General features: G+C 38.2%; 1 protein-coding gene across 3 annotated transcripts in view; it reads left to right on the forward strand.

The window, feature by feature from the left end:
* Positions 1 to 10,000, forward strand: part of pak6b (p21 protein (Cdc42/Rac)-activated kinase 6b) — a 49,884-nt gene that overhangs the window by 4,934 nt on the left and 34,950 nt on the right. For all 3 annotated transcript variants that reach the window (XM_056480950.1, XM_056480951.1, XM_056480952.1), the window contains one exon: positions 1,690 to 1,804. The gene's annotated coding sequence lies outside the window, so the exon portion shown is untranslated. The remainder of the gene's footprint in view (positions 1 to 1,689; positions 1,805 to 10,000) is intronic.

Consider the following 10,000-nt stretch of genomic DNA (forward strand, 5'->3'; position numbering starts at 1 on the left):
TCTGCTTTCACTCACCCAAATATGCTCTGTTTGCATGATTTGATGAACATCATCATATCCAGATACTTTATCAATAATATCTGAAGCCTCCTCCGGTGTTTATTGTTTTTAGAAAATCTCTCAAACCTTTTTCCAGATTGTAAAATGAAAGTTTAATATAGCTTTAAAACAGTTTAATTTATGTATTGTGTATACCTACATTGTTCTAGCTTTTGTTTGTTTTATATTGGTTTATTTATTTAATGTGATTTTATTATATCCGACATTTGTAATTCTTTAAATCATTTCAATATAGCTTAGTCTATTTGATCTAGATATGGCACTATTTTTAGCTTACAATTGTACACAACATTTGTATAGTTTTATGTCTTTCTGTTATGTTCATATTTTGCAAAATCTTCAAAATAAAGAAAGAAAGAAAGAAAGAAAGAGAGAAGCCACTCGCGGCATCAACAGAGCTGCCAAGCGAGCGCTCTTTCACCCGATCTCTCGCAGACATACAGTCATCTAAATGCGCACGTTTCATGCACAAACACACCTTTTAAACTTGACAAAAACTCTCAACAACCTTTACTGGATGCTGTGTCTATGATATGGTGTAAAGATTATTATGTGTTAGTGGAACATCAAGGAGGACGCAGCAGAGAAGAAGGACGCAGCTTTATTCAGAAATTTATTCCTGCACCGCAAGAAATCTGGTCAAGTCCCGCAAGTTTATGAGTGTGTGTTTGTTTGTCTATGTGTGTGCTTGCATGTTTGTGTGTGTGCGCGCAAGTGTGTATGATTGTATGTCTATTTTTAAGTGAGTACGTGTGTGCGCGCACGCCTGTGAGTGTGAAGGAGTGTTTGTGTGTGTCTGTTTTTGTGTTTGAATGGGTGCATGCGTGTGTGTGTGTGTGTGTGTGCATGTATGTGAATGATTGCATGATTGTGTTTTTGAGTGTGTGTGTGTGTGCGCGAATTGATGATTGTGTGTAAGTGTTTGAGTGTGTGTGTGCATACGTGTGCGTGTGTGTGTGTGTGTGTGCAAATTGATGATTGTGTTTGAGTGTTTGAGTGTGTGTGTGTGTGCGTGCGTGCGTGCGTGCGTGCGTGCGTGCGTGCGTGCGTGCGTGCGTGCGTGCGTTTCTGGCTGGCTGGCTGGCTGGCTGGCTGGCTGTGCATGTGTTTTTGAGTGTGTGTATGTGCGTCCATATATATTTGTTTGTGCATACATGCATGTGTGTGTTTGTGTATATGTGCATGTTTGTGTGTGCATGCATATATATGTGTTTGTGCATGCGTAGGTGTGTGTCTGTGTTTGTCTGTGCATGAGTTTCTGAGTGTGTGTCTGTTTGTCTATGTGTGTGCGCTTGCATGTTTGTGTGTGTGTGTGTGCGATTGTATGTCCGTTTTTATGTGTGTGTGTGTGTGTGTGTGTGTGTGTGTGTGTGTGTGTGTGTGTGTGTGTGTGTGTGTGTGTGTGTGTGTGTGTGTGTGTGTGTGTGTGTGTGTGTGTGTGTGTGTGTGTGTGTTTGACTGTTTGAGGGAGGGTGTGCGCGTGTGTGTGTGTGTGTGTGTGTGTGTGTGTGTGTGTGTGTGTGTGTGTGTGTGTGTGTGTGTGTGTGTGTGTGTGTGTGTGTGTGTATGTATGTGTATACATGCTCCTCATCTGTCATGTGTTTCTCTCCACACCCGCTCATCAAACAGGACGGAGGCGCTGTATGAAGGAGACGCTGGTGTGTCTCACTCAGGTCCTGTAATGGTGTTCAGGCTGTGCTGAAGGAGATGAACGGATGAACTGAGGGAAACACTCGATTTACAGGTAAGACCCTCTACTGGCACCACTCAACACATTTCTAATCATAATAGTGTTAATAACTCATCTCTAATAACTGATTTATTTTCTCTTTGTCATGATGACAGTAAATAATATTAGACTAGATATTCTTCAAGACACTTCTATACAGCTTAAAGTGACATTTAAAGGCTTCACTAGGGTAATTAGGGTAAAGTTAGGGTAATTAGGCAAGTCCGTGTATAAAAGTGGCGACACAGTGTCTCAGTGGTGTCACCTCTAAGCAAGAAGGTCGTTGGTTTGAGTCCCAGCTGGGTCAGTTGGTGTTTCTGTGTGGAGTTTGACTGTTCTCCTTGTGTTGACGTGGGTTTCCTCCGGGTGCTCCGGTTTCCAGTCCAAACACATGCGCTATAGGGGAATTGATTAACTAAATTGGCCGTAGTGAATGAGTGTGTATGGATGTTTACCAGTACAGGGTTGTGGCTGAAAAGACATCCGCTGTGTAAAACACATGCTGGAATAGTTGGCGGTTCCTTCCCCTGTGGTGACCCCTGATGAATAAAGGGACTAAGCTGAAAAAATGAATTGTATAATGGTGGTTTGTTCTGAATTAATACTAATATTGACTTTAACAGTTGTATATATTTTTTAAAACTGCCTTTATTCCAGCCAAACTAAAAGATCATAGCAAATACTTTGAACATTTTCCTGCTCTGTTAAACAGCACTTGGGAAATATATATATTTAATAATAATACAAATTTCACATGAGGGTGGGTAATTCTTCAACTGTACATGATTGTGATGATGATCAGTGTCACATTAGATGCTATATCGGCTAATAGAAAGACTTCTTATTCTGCTTTAAATCATTTGGCTAAGCAAATTACCAAGCGGAGGTTATTGCAGGTTAGACAGATGTAATGGACTTGAAACTCAATGCATTTGTTTACAAAACCCTTGCAGAACCTACAAAAAGTTTATCGTTTCGAGAAAAATGAGGGGATGAATTCATAAAAATGTAGTTTATTTTTGCATAGTTATGATATGAATATGCACAATATTTCAATTTTTGTTTTTATTTCATTTCAATTCCCCTTTATTAGTATAGCGCTTTTACAATGTAGATTGTGTCACATAGAAGATCATAGTAAATAGGAACAGTGTAGTTCAGTTTGTAGTGTTTAAGTTCAGTTCAGTTGAGCTCAGTTCAGTGTGGTTTAATAATCACTACTGAGAGTCCAAACACTGAAGAGCAAATCCAACGATGCGCAGCTCTACAGATCCCCAACCATGCAAGCCAGTGGTGACAGCGACGTGGAAAAAACTTCACCAATTGGCAAAGGTGAAGAAAAAAACCTCGTAAACCTTTATCTTCTTGTACAAATATCTAAATATTCTTAAATCAAGATATGTTTTCTGGATGCGCAGAAAGATCTGTCTTGTAATCTGGAAAATATGTCATCATTAAGTGAAGTTAAGCTAAAACAAAAATAACATCTGCCTGATGTATCTGAAAATAGCAAAATAAAAAATTAATTAAATAAAATATAAACATGCTTGAATCAATTCACTGATACACTGCTATTAAAATGGACAAATAATTAAGCAACAGCACATAGTACATTTCATTAAATGTTAAAAAAAGCAAAGCATGAAGCAATAAATATTAGCTAAATAATACAGAACATGCATGAGCTGAATGTAAAGATTCTGAGATTATAGTAATTAAATTATAGAAATTAAATACACAAAAACTAATCTAGTTGCCGGAAAATACCATAAATCACAAGATCATACTTTAATAAACAGACAATATTATGATGATATGCAGGCAATAAGCCACCAGTTAATAGTGGAAATTGGTACATTCTGTAAACTTAACCAACATATTAATCTCTTTAAAGTTTTCACTGTGTCATTTTGCAGTGCCTTTTTAATAGCTAGTAAATCTTACATTTATATATATATATATATACATACAGCAAGTAACACATTGGAAATAAACAAGTAACACAGTAGGGGAAATAAGTATTGAACACATTGGCATGTTTTTTCCTGGGAATAATATTTCTAAAGGAGCTGCTGACATGGAATTAAAGCAGATTTTGGTAAAAACTCAAACAATACAAACATAAAAACAAAACAAATCTGAAAGATGAGTTCTGTGTAATAACAATGCAATGACAGAAGGAGAAAACACTGAACTACTGAAACATATATTAATACTTTATATAAAAGGCTTTATGGTGTTGTCAGCTTTAGGGCGCCTCTCATATGGAGAATGAAGTCTCATGCATTGCTCAGGCATTCTCACAGACTGTCGAAGTCTTGATTCTTCTGTGGGTCTCGTCTATTAAATCTGAGCTTTATTCTGTATTCTCTTTTAGACTAAAGTCAGGTGATTGGCTGGGCCATACAGCTTGATTTTCTTTCTGTGAAAATATTTAGGAGTCCCCTTGTCTGTGTTTTGGATCATTGTCTTGCTGAAAGGTCCACCCTTTCTTCATCTTCATCCTCCTGCTAATGTAGATGTTGGACTGAAGCAGCTGATATTAATTTACACTGAGGAAGGGCAGAGGGTTGCAGAAGAACTACTGAAAGATTTCAGCTGCTGTCTGGGCTTTCACTTCTGAACCTTTCTTCATGTCTTTAACACTTTTTCCCTGTGTTGTTTCATTTCATTACACATTACTTAATTTGTAAACTAATTAGATTTGTTTTCTTTTCATAAGTGGATTTTTTTGGTTGCTACCAACATCTGGGGGAAATTTCAAGTCAACGTTTTCTTTTGTAAATATTTGTAAGTGTTTTTTCAGCACATTTTTAAAAAATAATAGTTTTAGTAAATAATTTCTAATAAATAATAGATTTTCCATGATGACAGTAAATTTGACTAGATATTTTACAAGATACTAGTATTCAGCTTAAAGTGACATTTAAAGGCTTCACTAGATTCATTAGGTTAGTTAGGCAAGTTATTGGACAAAAGTGGTATGTTCTGGAGACAATCGGGGAAAAAAACTATATTTATATTTAAATATATTTATATTTAGATATATTAAAACTGCTTTTAAGACAAAATAAATATTATAGGAAATACTCTGAAGGTCTGCTTGCTGTGTTAAACATCATTTGGGAAACATTTGACAAAGAAAACAACTTCACATTTTATCTGTAGATCACTTTAATTCTATAAATATAAATTCTGCATCTTGTTCATATTCAGCTCATGTGTTTGGACTGAAGTTGAGGGTCATGAAAGGACACAAAACATTACTGGGGAAAAAAGCTGAACAGAGATCTGAACAGAGTCAATATGTTCGTTCACATAGACAGACACGACTGCTAATGTTCCTGCAGTGACACTATTGATCAGGTTAATGCAGGACAGCTGAACTAAATACACTAATATTATGTAACGAATAACTGATGACGGACTCTTGAATTATTAGTAAATAATGAACACCTGAGATGTGGTGAGGCTGAGTGTCTGTTACATCTCAGATGTGCATTATTTACTAATAACTCCCCATCCTGGAGGTAATTTTTGTGCTTCTCTTCTGTTTTCCACTGTTCAGATGTTCCTCAAACTGCTCCTGTGTGTTTCCTCCACATCTCCTCCAAAGCCTTCTGTGGTGTTTTGATGTGATTTTTGGCTGTTGCAGCTGTGAAATAACTCTAATCATTCAGCGGAGAGATATGGAGCTGTAATGCGCTCAAAACCTGCCGGAACTACTTTAGCTGTGCATTAATCTGACAACAACCAAACACCTTAGAGTGATCATCAGCCAATAAGAATCAACCATTAAACAGACCCGTGGTATAATGTCAACACAGGCTCATTCCGAAAACGTAGTCCCAAGGACGTTTCTGGAGACCGCAAATTATTGTAGCCGGAGGTACGTATGGCTGCATTTCGTTTTTTAAACGAACGCTGCGGGGCGGTATGACGCCGTTCCTTTTAGCGCTCGCCGGCTGACCGCTTACCTTTGTGTGGAGGGCTTTCCCGTCGCAACCAGTTTGTCCGGTTAGCTCGTCCTGTACGTCCGGGGAAGAGCGGTTCCAGAAATCAGGTAAGACTAAAACAGAATCCAAGAAATAAAGCGAAGAGGTTCATAACAGGGTGAGAGTGTGGTAAAATCCGAAAATGTGGTAAAAAAATTGTATATTTAAAAAATTTTATGGCTTTTGTAAATCGTTGGTTGGGTTTAGGGCGGGCGGATCGATCAGTAAAATCGGTTGGGTTCAGGAAAGGAGGAGGGTCAATCATTCAGCCAGTCGGACAGACAGACGTTCGTTCGACAGCAGCCTCTGGTGGGTTCACGCGAGAACAGCGCGGGCGCGAACGGCACTCGCGGGAGACGTCTGAGATGCCAAAAGGCGCACACAGCGGCCTCTCGCGTATTCACGAAAACCAAAAAACTGCAAAAATAAGTACCTCCCGGGACGTATTTCGCGGTCTCCAGAAACGTCCTCGGTACTACGTTTTCAGAATGAGCCTGGGTTGCATAATGTCATATAAAGTGTAGAGCAACACTTTTTATTGTATCATTTATCATCTTTTTCTTAGGATCAGAGAATGTAAAGGTTCTGGAAATAAACCTGATGGTCATATTAATAATAATAATAATAATAATAATAATAATAATACATTTTATTTATAGTGCGCTTTTCTCAGACCCAAAGCGCTAACAGGCATACAAGGCAAACAAAGCTGAACAATAAAAACAGTAAAAAAGACTACAATAAAACAATAAAATATGAACGATTCAATACAATTGGATGATAAAATTAACAAAAATAGTCAATCTAAGTTAAAAGCAACGGTAAAAAGAGTCTTGAGAAGTTTCCTAAACCATTCCACAGAAACGGCATTCCTGATACTGATGGGTAGGCCATTCCATAACTTAAGGGCACTGTACGGAAAAAGCACGACCACCCATAGTCCTCAGTTTACATCGTGGCTGATACAACAAAAGTCCAGATGAAGAACGAAGACTGCGGGTGGGAGTGGCCAGAGTTACCAGGTCACAGATGTAGTCAGGTGCTAGCCCATGCACTGCTTTGTGTCAAAATCAGAGACTTAAAATCAATACGTGACTTAACAGGAAGCCAGTGAAGTTGCTGAAGTACAGGAGTGAGATGGTGGTGCGTGGAAGTATTTGTTAATACCCGTGCAGTAGAATTTTGAATGTACTGTAAACGTCTCAGAAAGCTTGCTGGTAGGCCCCCGATGTGTGAGTTACAGAAGTCAAGACGTGATGTGATAAAAGCATGGAGAGTGATAAAAAAGGTCTACTCTGCGCAATGTTACGTAGAGAAAGAAGGCTATTTTAAGTGTTTGAAGTGTGAGTTAAAACTGAGCTGTGGGTTAGTCACACCTGGGCAGAGGGAGACACCCGAAGATCACCAAGAGAGAGTTTAAAATCATTACACCCGGGTGTCTGCGGGGTCTTAAAATGTCTTAAATCTCAAAAGCTCAATTTTAGGCCTTAAGAAGTTTTAACCCTACTGAAATATTGATTATTGCAGGTCTTAAATAGTTTTTCACAGGTCTTAATTTTCCTTTGTTCATGTATAGCTGCACAATCTGGCCATTAACACTCATACAATCACCAACAATCCATCAAAATAAAACTTTTTATTTAAAAATAGCTTTTTAAACTCTATTTACCATAATGTTTTAATTACTGTCCTTACAGTAACATTTGTTTAAACGTTCTCCCTTTATTTACTGCTGTGGCAACTGACCTGGTCTATGTTATTATTATTATTATTATTATTATTATTATTATTGTATTATTAAATGTATTAAATTCTAATAATGTTTTGAAAGAGGCATGTGAAAATCTTTTCCAACTGGGATATTCGAACAAAATCCTTAACATTTTAGCCCTGTATAAGTCTACAATTGTATTTATTATGGTCTTAAAAAGGTCTTAAACAGTCATAAATTTTACTTGGTGAAACCTGCAGAAACCCTGTTATACTGGTTAACTTTGGTAGGAGTGCTAATTAGTAGAGCCTCTGTTTTAGAACGGTTTAATTTAAGGACATTTTGATTCATCCAGGCTTTAACTTCCAGGAAACAGGCAGGTAAAACTGACGTGGCAGAGGTGAGATCAGGGCGAGCACTGATGTAAATCTGTGTATCATCAGCGTAGCAGTGATACCCCAGGCCAAATTCATGCATGATCTGTCCCAGAGGCAACATGTAGATACTAAATAGGAGTGGGCCAAGGACAGATCCTTGGGGGACACCCTGGCGCAGTGGGACAGTCTGAGATCTGTGACCACCCAAACTGACAAACTGTGAGTGGTCAGTGAGATAAGACACAAACCAGTTCAACACCGTATCCACTTATCGAGCCTGTCCAGCAATATCTTGTGACAGATGGTATCAAAAGCTGCAGTCAGATCTAAGAGAACTAAGATGCCACATGACCCAGAGTCCGCAGTTAAAAGAAGGTCATTGACAACTCTAACTAAGGCAGTTTCAGTACTGTGACCTGAGATGTTTGGAGATGGTTTTGTAATTGGCACACCACCACACGCTCAAGGACTTTAGCCAAGAATGGTAGATTTGAGATCGGCCGATAATTCGACATCAACATCAGAAACAAACTCACTGCTGAGGGAGGTATTAACAATGCCAGTGATGTGGGGCTCAAAAACAGACACAGAGTGCTTCAGTCGTAGGAAATGGATAGAGTATTCAGGTGGTAGAATTCATTGACAGTACAAGATGTGTAATAAAATTAGAGTCAACCTTGTTAAAAGTTAAGAAACCAGAGAAAGGAAGGACGGAGGGAAGCAACTCAACAGGGACCGAAGTATGATTATAGGCAATAGAGTTGAATATGTCATTAATTTATCTGTAAAGAATTGAAGAAACTCATTGCATCGTTCAATAGTCGGGGGATCTGAGTTACAAGAGGGTTTGATCAGATTGTTAGATTGTTAGAACTATTACTGCATATGGTTTTTGAATAAAATTCCCCTTTTTGCGGCTGTAAGAGCATCGCGATAGTTATTTTGGTGCTGATCAAACAAAAGTCAATGCACCAGGAGACCAGATTTAATGTACTTCTGCTCCAATTGCCTGCCAACAGCTGTCATTTTCCGAAGATCTTGTGTATTCTCATGGGAGCAATGTCATCCAATACACGCTTGAAAACAAGATCATACTGGTCGACAGATGAAATAACAGATAATCCACCAGATATTTGCCCGAGTTGATCATGGTCAGTTTTTTCAAGTTGCCTAAAGAAAATAGTGCGTTCTGTAGCAATCTGTGTAGCGGGTAGAGTGAGATTAAAAGTGAGGAGTTTATGGTCACCAATCGAAACTTCAGCTCCTGAAAGTGAATTAATAATCACTCCTGAGGAGCGTTGTGTTGTAAATGACGAGAGGACACCATTTTGAGTCTGCACTGAGAATGTTATTATGTTTGTGACAGAACGGCAGCTTCAGCTCGTACCATTACATGTACACTCTTTAGTCCAAGGAAAAGGAGGACAAAGAGCGAAGACAGGAAAGGGAAAGAGAAAACTAGCTCTCACAATTACAAAAACCAGCATATGAACCGTGATAATCCACATCGTCAAAATAAAAATCGTAAATGCAGACCTGCACAGAGAATGTTATTATGTTTGTTACAGATCGGCAGCTTCAGCTCATACCATTAAATGTACACTGTGAACAAAAATAACACTCTACAATATAACAAATAGTTTTTACATCAGTAAATAAAACAAAGGATTAAAATTAAACTGAAATATGTATTTGTGTGTTATTTATGACCAGTGATAAGTTTAATGTGGAACAGGTAGAGCATATCTCTTTAGTCCAAGGAAAAGGTTTAGTTCAACAGGTATGGCTGCTTGGACTATACCACCTTGATGTTAACCCCAAGGGGGAGAAGAGGTGAAACCACTGTCGCTTTACAGAATCTTTTTACATTTATATTGTGAACACAAAACAATTTTAAATGAACAGTAACTAAACAGGAGGAAAATCTAGTGAAATCAGTATGCTTGAAATGATCCTGTTACATGACCATGTTTGTGTGTCGGAAAATGAACATGCTGAATGAAGTTAAAACAGTCTAAAATGTCCATAAAACATGAAGTAAAATAAAAATCTTTGATGCTCATGATTTTTCAAGTAGTTTCAGTCCAGCAAGTTCTTTACTTTATAGATTTGAGCAAAAGGACACGCG

Source organism: Danio aesculapii, chromosome 20 (genome assembly GCF_903798145.1).
Source record: "Danio aesculapii chromosome 20, fDanAes4.1, whole genome shotgun sequence".
NCBI classification, from domain to species: Eukaryota; Metazoa; Chordata; class Actinopteri; order Cypriniformes; family Danionidae; genus Danio; species Danio aesculapii.